This window comes from Dendropsophus ebraccatus, chromosome 7 (genome assembly GCF_027789765.1).
Source record: "Dendropsophus ebraccatus isolate aDenEbr1 chromosome 7, aDenEbr1.pat, whole genome shotgun sequence".
Taxonomy (NCBI): domain Eukaryota; kingdom Metazoa; phylum Chordata; class Amphibia; order Anura; family Hylidae; genus Dendropsophus; species Dendropsophus ebraccatus.
In genome coordinates this window covers 127,957,260-127,970,135 of record NC_091460.1, presented here as the reverse complement: position 1 = coordinate 127,970,135, position 12,876 = coordinate 127,957,260, and the positions used below count along the sequence as shown (strand labels likewise).

The 12,876-nt window shown below is 46.2% G+C and overlaps 1 protein-coding gene across 4 annotated transcripts in view; it reads right to left on the bottom strand.

Annotated features, from left to right (window-relative positions):
- The window catches only part of AIMP1 (aminoacyl tRNA synthetase complex interacting multifunctional protein 1), a 433,090-nt gene that overhangs the window by 31,088 nt on the left and 389,126 nt on the right, over window positions 1-12,876 (bottom strand). Inside the window, exon 1 of one of the 4 annotated variants that reach the window (XM_069978429.1) lies at window positions 11,975-12,064. The exons of the other annotated variants lie outside the window; for them this stretch is intronic. The gene's annotated coding sequence lies outside the window, so the exon portion shown is untranslated. Of the gene's footprint in view, window positions 1-11,974; window positions 12,065-12,876 lie in introns of those variants that run through there. 4 annotated transcript variants of the gene reach the window in all.

The following is a 12,876-nucleotide window of genomic DNA, read 5'->3' as shown; positions in this document are numbered from 1 at the left end:
CAGGCAGGATTTCTGGAAGGACTTCAGAGTAAGAAAGGTTGGGTCGATTGGCATTTAGAAGTGCCAACACTTGTGTATCACAAAATAGCCCGGGCCCAGGAGGACAGCTGCAGATGAGGCCGAAGGGGGCAAAGTAATCCAATGTGTCTGGTCATTTTACTTGGACTCCGGCCAAATTTGACAAGTCATTGTCCCAAAATAGCCGAGTGGCTGAGCGCTAGGAACAGTTGTAAGACGACTTGGGAACCAAACCTTACAAACTAAATACTCTAATTTATACATTTTGTAGAAGGGTCACGTGTTCCACAGCAATATACAGAAAAATCCAGACATTGCATTCGCTAAACGCCCTGCGTGGTACTAATAATGAAAACAAGGGATCTGAAAACCGTATGAAACTTATGCTGCGTTTACACAAAACGATAATTGGCCCGACCGTACGATTAACGATGTCGGAGTAACGATTTTTTTTTTCATAACGATCAGTGTTTAGACGGTACAATATATCGTACGGAAATTCATTTTGCGATCGCTTAAGCCTATCTCACACATTGGTTAAATCAGTGAACGACTGTTTACACCAGGGGTGGTGAACCTTTTCCATGTTGAGGGCCGGTCGGGCATTAATAAAATCATTCGAGGGCCGCATACCGTGCGCGGCAGTTAGTAGCGGGGGTTTGCAGCACCCAGGGCAAGGCAAAGTATTGTTCCCCTAGTTCCCCTGCTATTGTAGTTAACCCCCAGTGATGCCCCTGCTATTGTAGTTAACCCCCCAGTGATGCCCCTTGTAGTCTAGTTAACCCCCAAGTCATGTCCCTGGTAGCCTAGTTAACCCCCCCAGTGATGCCTCTGGTAGGCCTAGTTAACCCCCATCAGTCATGTCCCAGGTGGCCTAGTTAACCCCCATCAGGCATGTCCCTGGTGGCCTAGTTAACCCCCATCAGTCATGTCCCAGGTGGCCTAGTTAACCCCCATCAGGCATGTCCCTGGTGGCCTAGTTAACCCCCATCAGGCATGTCCCAGGTGGCCTAGTTAACCCCCATCAGTCATGTCCCAGGTGGCCTAGTTAACCCCCATCAGGCATGTCCCTGGTGGCCTAGTTAACCCCCATCAGGCATGTCCCTGGTGGCCTAGTTAACCCCCATCAGGCATGTCCCTGGTGGCCTAGTTAACCCCCATCAGGCATGTCCCTGTTGGCCTAGTTAACCCCCATCAGGCATGTCCCTGGTGGCCTAGTTAACCCCCATCAGGCATGTCCCTGGTGGCCTAGTTAACCCCCAAATAAAAAAAATAAACATCCCACTCACCTTACCTCCGCTCCCACGCCGCCCATGTCCTCTTCTGTCCCAGGTCCTCTGTGACGGTCTTTCTCCTGCAGGTGGCGCGCGATGAAATGACGTCATCGCGCGCGGCCCGCAGGAGACTGAAGACACGCGCCGCTCTGCTGGGGAAGAAGCCGGCATAGACAGCATCCTCCTGTGTCCGGCAGCTGTCACAGACACCGGAGGATGCTGCGTATGCCGGCTCCTTCCTCCTCCAGAGCGGCGCGCATCACAGGGGAGCTGCAGGCTGCGGGCCCCATCGGGAGGTCTCAGGGGCCGGATGCGGCCCGCGGGCCGGAGGTTCCCCACCCCTGGTTTACACGGAACGATCTGCAAATTGTTTGCGAACGACGATTTTAGAACATGTTGTAAGATCAAAATGAACAATTTCTCGTTTGTCGTTCACAGCGTTTACACGTACGATTATCGCACGATAATCGTTCTGTGTAAACGCAGCATTATACTGCACAATATATTCATGGAGGTATTGTTGGGATGGGGTTTGCCTGACTTAAACTCACTGGACACTACAATAACTGTGTAAAAGAACCTTGAACACCATCTGCTAAGTACTTTCCAACACTGGTTGCTAGGGATAAACATTCGGACAACTTTAATCTTTTCAGATCTCAGGCAGTATGACCCTAGCAACTGGTCCTAGGTTCTAGTCTTCACTGTAAGGTAGAAGGACTTATGCTGCGTTTACACGGAGTGATAATTCGTCCAATCGATTGTTTAACGATTTTGAAGTAACGATTTGGTCTTTAGAACGATCAGCGTTTAGACTAAGTGAAAAATCGTTATTGTGATGGTTTTAAGATCGCTTAAGCCCATCTCACACATAGGATGAATCTTTGAAAGACTGATTACACGAAGCGATCTGCAAATTTTTAGTGAACGACCAACGACGATTTGAGAACGTGTTGAAAGATCAAAATGAACGATTTCTCGCTCGTCGCTTGATTGTTCGCTGTGTTTACACAAGCCGATTGTTGCTCAAATGCGATAGTTGTCGAGAAAATACGACCGATAATCGCTCCGTGTAAACACAGCATTATCCAGGCTTATGAAAACATGTCCACTTCCAGGAACAGCACCTCTCCCGTCATTCGCTTTGGGTGTGGGTTTTGCAGCTTAGTTCCATTAAAGTGAATGGGCTTGAATTGTAATTCCACACACAACCTGAGTACAGGGGTGGTGCTGGGGTTTTTTTGCGGAAAGTTGCTGTGTTTTTCTAATTCTGTAAACCCCTTTAAGTTGGCACCAAAAAGGAAAGGAAGTAGGTAGAGCAAAAACCACACATATTGCCAGTAGAACGCAGATAGAGAACCTCTTAAAAATACCAAAGCATTTCAGGCCTCATTCAGATGTATTTTAGTCTACATATTACAGACACCATATAGTCGCCATGATACAGGTCATGGTTCAGGTTATTAGATCCTTGTTCAGACCGGGACTTGTCGCCATGATAAGGACAATTTGAGCATATAGAAGAGGAGAGTGATGCAGCGAACTGGACCATAATAAAGAACAAGTTTGGGAAGTTCGTTTTGGAGTAAAACTTTGAGCTAAAGGAAACGCTTGTCAGCCAAAACATGGTTTATATCATATTAATAATCCCGAAGAGATGTTCTTCAGCAAAATCCTGAACGAACGTTTAATGATAAAAAAAATGACAGAATAAGCTGCAGAGATATACACTGTAAGATCCGAGCAGGACCACAAAGAAACAAATTTAAGTCGATTCACTGAACAATAAATTTTATTTGGTACACCTGATTTTCCAGAAATCCTTTCCAAGAAACGTTCCCACATCTGCACTTGTTATGGACCAAAGTCACCGAGCGTAATAAAAGCCATACATCAAGCGTTTGCCCTACACTGTATGAGTTTATGAGTTACGGCTCACGTGGACGGGTTCTGAAACCTGAAGAAGTTCTCTCATAGAAATAAGAGCACATGATGATGGTTGGATGGCGGATGACAGAACAGGAGGTTTCTCTATGTTCCATCTATGAACAGGGACCTGCAATGCAAAGGATGTAAAACTGGGAATTTATCCCATTCGTGTGCAATTCGGGGCAGAATGGTGCCAATTAAAGGGGTTGTCCAGCGAAAATCTTTTTCTGTCAAATCAACTGGTGTCAGAAAGGTATATACATTTGTAATTTACTTCTATTTAAAAATCTCAAGTCTTCTTATACTTATCAGCTGCTGGATGTCCTGAAGGAAGTGGTATATTCTTCCCAGTCTGACACAGTGCTCTCTGCTCCCCATAGAAAACCTCTCCTGCTTTGGACAGTTCCTGTCTAAGAGCCCTTGCACACTACGGAAATCGCGCAGATAAGCTCTGGTGGATTTTGTGCGCTAACCCCCCACACTCCTGCTTAAAGTTCTGTCCGTCCCATAGGCTCAATTCTATTGAAGCAGATTCCGCCGTCAATTCTTTGGACTGACGGAGGAACGAATCTGCCGGAACCTAAAATGGAGCCTGTGGGACAGCCAGAACTTCAAGCAGGAGCGCGCAAAGAATACGCCAGAGCTTATCCGCAGCAGCTGATAAGTGTGGGAAGACCTAAAGTGTCACTGTCGTAGATATATATATATATATATATATATATATATACAGTGGTACCTCGGTTTTCGAACATAATTGATTCTGGAAGGCTGTTCCATAACCGAGCAGTTCGAAAACCGAGCTGTAAGTTCCCATAGGGAACAATGTAAATGTGATTAATTGGTTTTTACACTCCGTGGGTCAGGTGCAGAGCACCCGGCCCACAGAGTGCAAAAACACTCCACATCCCCCGCAACAGTGAGAGGCAGGAGCGGGCGGCTATTTAAACTTGCCGCCGTGCTCCTGCTCCAATCAGCTGCGGGGGACACCCTGTAAAGAAGTGGGGAATCCCATCATAATGATGGGATTCCCCACTTCTTTACACGGTGTCCCCGGCAGCTGAGAGGAGCAGGAGCACGGCGGCAAGTTTAAATAGCCGCCCGCTCCTGCCTCTCACTGTGGGGACAGGCTGTAAAGAAGCCGTCTCCCAGCGCTGTCCTCCTGTCTCTCCCCACCAGCCCCCGCCGTCCCGGGGTGCTTCCGATAAACTTACCCAGCCTGTACACCCCTATAGACTGCGGCGCGCCCGCAGCCCCGCTCACCAGCTTCTTGCTTCGCTGCTCCCCGCCGCCTCTGCAGGGTAAGAGAGAGTCTGCAGAGGCGGCGGGGAGCAGCGGGAGCAAGAAGCTGGTGAGCGGGGCTGCGGGCGCGCCGCAGTCTATAGGGGTGTACAGCGCTCCGGGCCGGCGGGGGGGCGGAGGGGCTGGTGGGGAGAGACAGGAGGACAGCGCTGGGAGCCGGCTTCTTTACAGCCTGTCCCCGCAGTGAGAGGCAGGAGCGGGCGGCTATTTAAACTTGCCGCCGTGCTCCTGCTCCTCTCAGCTGCCGGGGACACCCTGTAAAGAAGTGGGGAATCCCATCATTATGATGGGATTCCCCACTTCTTTACAGGGTGTCCCCCGCAGCTGATTGGAGCAGGAGCACGGCGGCAAGTTTAAATAGCCGCCCGCTCCTGCCTCTCAGTGTTCCGAACACCTCTAACTGTCAGCTGAACATCAGTTCAGCTGACAGTTATCCCCCTGGTTTTGTTCGAATACCGAGTTATGTTCGGATACCGAGCAAAACTTCAGGGGGAAATTTAGTTCGAAAACCGAATTGTTCGAACTCCGAGGTGTTCGGAAACCAAGGTTTTACTGTGTATATATATATTTATTTATTTTTATTTTTTTGCAGAAATCAATAGTCCAGGCAATTTTAAGAAACTTTGTATTTGGGTTTATTAGGCAAATATGCCATTATCTGCATTCAAAAAGACTTTCCCCAGGTCCCCCCCTCCCTCCTCTCTTCAATCCGCTGCTCATTATCAGGAAATCATATCTTGTTGCATCAGACATGCCCCTGTCTGTTCTATGGAGGGGGTAGGAGGAAGGAGGGAGTTTAGTCAGCAGCAGAGAACAAAGGATTACACAGCGGGGCCTGGGTGAAAGCCTCTATTTAGAGGTCAGAGAGGTCAGTGCTGACTTAAGAGGAGATAGCCCGGTGATGTAGCTGTAAATTAACTCTCGTTTCCTGTTTTGGTGCCTCATCTCCCTCCACTACTCCCCTCTCCATAGAGAACAATTAAGACTGGGGGGAGAGCTTCAAACTTTTTTCTCATGATAAAAATGCATTTTTTGGCTAATAAACCCAATTACAAAGTTTCTTAAAATCGCCCGTATTATTGATTTCTAAAAATAAAAATAAAAATTAGATGTTACACTTTTTTAGAAGCAAGCTACAAAGCTACAGCATGAATAACCCACAGTCAGTGTCTGTGTAATGTGCACGCTCACCATGTCCCTACAGTAAGCAGCCACCATGTTATAGTAGGTGGTAAGAAGCACGAGGTTACATGCCGGCTCAGGCCATGCCTAGACATTTAATCTAGAAAGAATTAACGAAAAAATAAATCCTCGGCTAACATGTCCCCGAGATGCCAGCCTGGAAAGTCCATCAGTGTCTGTGATCCTGAAACAGCTGGAAAGACCCAGGAGAGAATTACATGGGAATGAGGCAAAACTGGAACAAAACTAATCTACAAAACAGAGCCTTTCCAAAGTGAAATAAAACCTCATTTAATCGCTTATTTCTTTTCCACAGTTACAGGAACGTCCACACCCAAAGTCACCGGCCATCTCTGACAGCTTGTCCAACAATAATAAGCCATGTGCCGGGGATCTGCCACTCTACACCTCACACCAAAGGCCGGATTTACAGGCCGCGTGTACACAGTCCCTGTCAAGTGTTACACTCTCATTGCATGAAAATATTGAGCATGCTCAAGACTAATCTATCGACATACAGCCCTAGGGAGTCCGGAAAAACACGGATACAGCCTATGGCAGCAGTGTCAAACTCACTGACAGATTTTTGAAGCCAAAGTGAGGAATCTGAAAAGAGGAGAAATCTCAGTCTTTCCTTCATAAGGGTATGTGCACACTGCGAAAAATAGATGGGAAATTAGTCGCGGAATCTGCCTCTGGCACGCACCTCCGCCCGTGTCATAGACTCCATTCTATGCACGGACGGATTCTGTCGTCCCTGTTTATTCTTTGGAAGAAAGACGGAATCCACCCGTGCATAGAATGTCCGTGACACTTTTCTGTCTATTTTCGGAAGTGTGCACATACCCTTACTTGTTCTCTGTTTATAGTCTGTTCCTGGCTTTGGCTTCAAACATCTGTCAGATATCTGTGTGTGTAAAAGGATAAATTTTTACAGACTGGGTAACTACTTCAAGGTCCTAAGACGAGGTCACTAAGTTGCCTATTTTCCTATATTACTATACTACACCACCACACATTTTTCATGTTACTCTCCTTAGGGCCCTATCACACCAAACGATTACCAGCCGTATTTGGCTGACTATTGGCCGTTACAGACGATAATTGCTTGGCATAATAGGTAATGTTAAAAGGCAACAATCAGCCAACATGCACAATGTCGGCTGATCATTGTCTTTCAACATGTCGAAAGACAATGATCCCGCTAGTAACGGTCTGCTGGCCATCATTCCGTGTAATAGGAGCAGTGGCAGCAGACCGCCACTATCTCCTATAGACTTCTCGTTGCTCCCTGGCTGTCTGCGCTATTACACGCAGACAATCAGTGGGTGAGTGCGAGGGGACCGCAGGATGCTGTGGGAGTGGCTGCCCGGGCGATCTTTAGATCGTCCGGGCAGCCACAACAGCAGCTCCCTGCGGTCCCCTCCCACTCACCCACTCAATGTCTGTGCGCGTAATAGCGCAGACATCGAGTTGGGAACAAGAAGCAAGCAATGACCTAACAGGTCAGCGCTTGCTGGCTCCTCATATCGGGGAGTGTAATAGGGGCTTTAGTATCTTATTGTTTATATCATAAAGGAATTGACCAGACACAGAAAGCATGTGTTAGCATGGACAGAAGAGGTTAATCCACTTTGTTCCTGTAGAAATCTCTTTTTTTCAGGAAATTTTTGTGGCTTTTTAATCAGCTCCTACCTGAACCTGATAAGAAAATACGGACCACAAAGCCAAGATTTCTTCTAATCAGAGTAAAGAAAGACGAGCGTTCCCAATATGACCATATCGCCGAATACACAGCGTGTCAGGAACACCGCCAAAGCACAAGGATCATCAGGCTGGCAACTACACAGAGAGCCCCGGGCCCAGGCTATAGACCATGTCACAACCTCACATTATACACACATTCATCAGGAGACGCTTATATACATAGCGGGAATAGAAATGGTCATATAACCGATGCACAACTAGGGAGACACATAACACGCAGACTCCTTCATGTCCAAGACACTGCAATGGGTAGAGCCAAGGACGTAGCTAGAAATGGCTGGGCCCCATAGAAAACTTTTGATTCCAACCCCCCCCCCCCCTTATCCACATAGATAAGCCAATTTCCCATGCATAATAACACCATATAATTAAATACATTAGTCATTCAGCTACCAAGTAACCAGTATATAAAGAGAAAATTTTGTAACCATACATGTTACTGGCCGCCATACTGTTAATGACCAAAACCTGTATAATGAGACCAATAACACCAGTATACAAGGAGCGGATATTATCACCACACAATGACCACTACTATTACCACCATACTGTCCTGACCAAATCCAGCATACTAAGACCAATAATACCAACAGAGAGACAAAAACATAAATATTACCACAAGATAAGTACTAATACTACCACATACTGACTAATGACCACTACTGCATAAAATCCACTGTATAAAGACCAATATCACCTTAAACAATGCAGTTACATCCAGTAACTTATAGGGGAGGTTTTCTCAGAATGACTCATGGGGGCGTCTTCTCTGATTCGAGTCGCTCACATTTCCTTTTCATCTCAATCAAGAGGTCTTCCCCCAGTCACAAGCATTTTAGGCTCCTCACTTATGCACCATCATCATCATCCTCCAAATTTGTATTCCCCCCTCTGCGCCTCCATATAGTGGTTAGGTCCCTTTGTCTCCATAGAGTAGTTAGGCCCTTTAGTGTTCCCTATATAGTAGTTAGGCCACTCTGTCTCTCCATAAACGTTAGTCCTCTCTCTGCCCCAATATAGTAGTTAACCCTTTCTGTGCATATATAGTAGTTATGTCTGATGTAAAGGTAGGCCCCCAAGTAGGTAGTATCCCCCATTCCATATGGAAGAGTATGTAGTTTAATGTAGTGTAATGTAAACTACCCTTTATTGATGGACTTTGTTTATGGAATGGCCGTAGCGGCATGTAACGGGTTCTGGTGGCCGTCGCGGGTATACTCACGTGATTGGCTGATCCCCTGCTCTGCTGCTGCATTCTGATACATACGCCGTTAAAAGGCGTATATGTATCGGTATAAGGCCCATTAGTTAAACCACATAGGCGGTCACTAAGGGGTTAAAGGGCACAAACCTGAACACTACATTACTCCATCTGTGGCTGAAATGGAATTATACACTGTGGGGGAGATTTATGAAAGCCTGTGCAGCAGGTGCCCATAGAAACCAATCAGATTGCTTCTTTCATTTCTAAAAAGGCCTCTAAAAATGGAATGTAGAAGGTGACTGGTTGCTATGTGCAAAAAAAAAAAAAAACATGTTTATTCCCACCGCAATGCACATTTATTGTTCGTATCCATTACAGGCCACGCCTCCTTCTGCTAAGCCCCTCCCACTCCCTATGTTCTGCCTTTCACTAAGATAATACACAGGGCGGCAGTTATGATGACATCACAGAGCACATGACATCACCACTGACACTGAATGTAAACTGCTCCAATACGGAGACTGGAGTCACTGGAGCCTGACAGCTTGTAGAGGACGAGTCCAGGTATGCAGCTCTTCCCTCCTGAGACCATATCACACATTGTGTAGCCACGAATCATCCCTCCTGTGGTTAAGGATTCTCTATCAGTCAGCTGTTATTGGAGTGGGGGCGCGGCTGCCTCTTCAGGACACATGTGGTATTACAGGGCTCCCTTGGGAATGACTGGCTATGTAATTCACAGGCTGATGCTCGCAGCTCCTCATATATAAGGATCACAGCTGCCCTCTCTCTATGACATCTATCAGGCTCCATTGTTGGGGAGTTTGTACCATTATGTATTGTTAGCATTGTGTAAATAAATCTAATAACAAAACGGCTATAATTCTCTGTTATCAGCCCTTTCTGGTCCTGTCGGATTAGGGGGGTGACTGGGGACTTAGGGGCCTATTCCACAGGAGCGATAATCATCCGAATCGGCCCCATTCAGCCAATTTTCGCTCCGTGGAATAGAGAGAACGATCAGCAGAACCATACATTACCTGTCCGAGCCGCAGGTGGTCTTCTCCTGATCCCGCGTGGCAGCATCGGCTTCGGAGCATGGCTGTCTGAACTGACAGACCGCTAAGCCAATCACTGGCTGGGACCGCCGCGGCCAGTGATTGGCTGAGCGGTCTGTCAGTTCAGACAGCCCCGCTCTGAAGCTGCTGCGACTCGCGGGACCAGGAGAAGAAGATCTGGCCCTGACAGGTAATGTATGAAGCAAGGGCTGCAAGGACATCAGTAGGGCTGGGCGGTATACCGTGAAAATACCGATACCGTCCCTGGCGTCGGTTAACCGACCTCAACTTCGCCAGGACGGTATCTGCGGTATTTTCACCCGCCCGCCCCAGGACACTGACAGGTCAGGCTCCCCTCCCGGCCGCTCTCACACGGAGCTTCTCAGTCTCTCAGCAACTTCTATATAACGGCATGCAGTGCTGGGGGTCCCGGGCCGCTCTCCCTTGCCTCCATCCTGTCACAGCGGGTCAGCTTTGTCGCCCCGCCCCGCCCGTATCTTTGCCGCTTTAGCCGTCCGGTCCCCACTTCTAATAGTCAGAACACTCCTAGTGGGGTGACGTCACGGAGCGGGGACCGCAAGCGGCCTATTAACGCAGATCATCTACCAATGTGACCTCACCATAGAAGCTGTAAGTGTCCTATAGAGCGTAGGTGCCGGGTCCTTCCGTAGGGTCTTAGGTGTCAGGCCCTCCTATAGGACATAGGTGCTGGGTCCTCCTGTAGGACATAGGTGCTGGGTACTACTGATGGGGTCAGGCTCCACAAGAGAGGAGAATGTGAGGTTAGGAAGGATATTACTAGTCATAGGCGCTGCTCTGGGGCTATCATAGTCATATATCATACAGTTGTATATATTGCACAGTTCTCTATATATGGTATTATATCATACAGTCTATATATTACAGTTGTATAGAGTGTATAATATGGTAGTTGTATATATTGTACAGTTTTTTACATATATATATATTTATATATATATATATATATATATATATATATATATATATATAGTATTATATCATACAGATACTGTGTATATAACAGTTGTATATAGTGTATAATATGGTACAGTTGTATATATTGTACAGTTTTTTACATATATATATATATTTATATATTATTAGTATTATATCATACAGATACTGTGTATATATATTACAGTTGTATATAGTGTATTATATGGTACATTTGGATATAGTGTATTATATGGTACAGTTGTGTATATATTGTACAGTTATCTAGTGTATTATGTCATAGTAATATGTATAGTACATTTGTATATAGTACAGTTGGATATAGTGTATTATATGGTAGTTAGTTATGGTATGTACACACTACAGGATGTGTATATAGAGTTATACAGCTATGTACACACTACAGGACATGTATATAGAGGTATACAGCTATGTACACACTACAGGATGTGTATGTAGTGTGTACATAGCTGTATACCTGTATATACACATCCTGTAGTGTGTACATAGCTGTATACCTCTATATACATGTCCTGTAGTGTGTACATAGCTGTATACCTGTGTATACACGTCCTGTAGTGTGTACATAGCTGTATACCTGGTTATACACGTCCAGGTCTCTTCTGAGACCCCCTAATAATGACAAATAATAATAACAACTATAGAGTAAATGGGCCAGCCTTGTGTTGCTGCTCAGTGATTTAAAAAAATATTATTGAAACAAAATCGCCAGTTTGACATGGCAAAGTGGGTGTGGCTTGCCAAAGGGGTGTGGCTTGAAAACAAGGCGTGTCATAATTATCGTTCAATTATCGTTACCGCATCTACATCAACGATAAACCGCGATATTGATTTAGGCCAATATCGCCCAGCCCTAGACATCAGTAACGATGTCCCTGCAGCCCTTGTTTCACGATCATCGGGGCCGTGGAATAGGCCCAGTAAACGTGCACCGATCTAGCAGATCGGCGCTCGTTTATGTTGTTGTTGTTTATGTTGTTTATGTCGTCCGGTGGAAAAGGACCCTTAGGGACCATTGCTGATGTTGTCTTATAGTAAGATCCTTCTTGTTGCCCATAGCAACCATTCCCAGCTCAGCAATAATAATGGCCTCTGGTTGCTATGAGCAACAAAGGAAGTTGCTATGATAACACTGCTAGACAGAGTATACCACATGACATCATAAGGCGTATGACACATAGACACTATATGACGTCACAATTGTTGCAGAAAGTAGAAACGTCTAAAACTGAACCTTCTTTTCTTACTTGACAGATTGAAGAGGATGAGTCCAGACATGGAGCTGTATGAGGAGCAGGACATCGGTTGGGTATTAGATTGTAAGCTCTTTGGAGCTTCTCATGGGAGATTTATCAAACATGGTGTAAAATAAAACTGGCTCAGTTGCCCCTAGCAACCAATCAGATTCCACTTCTCATTCCTCACAGACTCTTTGGAAAATGAAAGGTGGAATCTGATTGGTTGCTAGGGGAAACTGAGCCGGTTCTACTTTACACCATGTTTGATAAATCTCCACCATTGAGTGTACGGTGCGGCTAGTGCGTGTGGTGAGAATGTTGGCGGTGTGTCGGCCCTGGTGGGAATATGGCCGCAGGAGCCCCGCGTCTGGCTGTCCATAGAGTGTTCGCTGTCATTAGCAGTGCGCCTCCTGTTTAATGGCAGAGCGCCTGTGGTTGGTTAGACTGTACGTGTCCACGAGCGGTGCACCTGAGGTACATAGAGCACAAGCTCTATGTATATTGTATATTAGAGTGTAAGCTCTTAGGAGCAGGGCATGTATTGTATATCTTGTATATGTTTATTTCATGTATTTTTCTCCCTCTACACAGCAACATGCAGCAGGCCAGAAGGATCCAGGGACATATCCGATCGCCACTTGTGGGGTCAGGAAGGAATTTTCCCCCCCCTGAGGTATAACTGTCCGGGGGGGTTGTTTCGCCTTCCTTTGGATCTTTAGGTTCGGTGGCTCTTACTTCAGGACAATGGTGGACGGCTGTGAATGACCACCACAAGTTCTGTGGTCCCCACCAGGTCTGACCTGAGAGTCCCTGTGACCATGTTTAGTGCAATGAAGGCCGGTAATGTTTCATTACAATGTTGCAATAAAAAAATTCAAAAACTTATGTTGTGTTTGGTGTATTTTATCTGA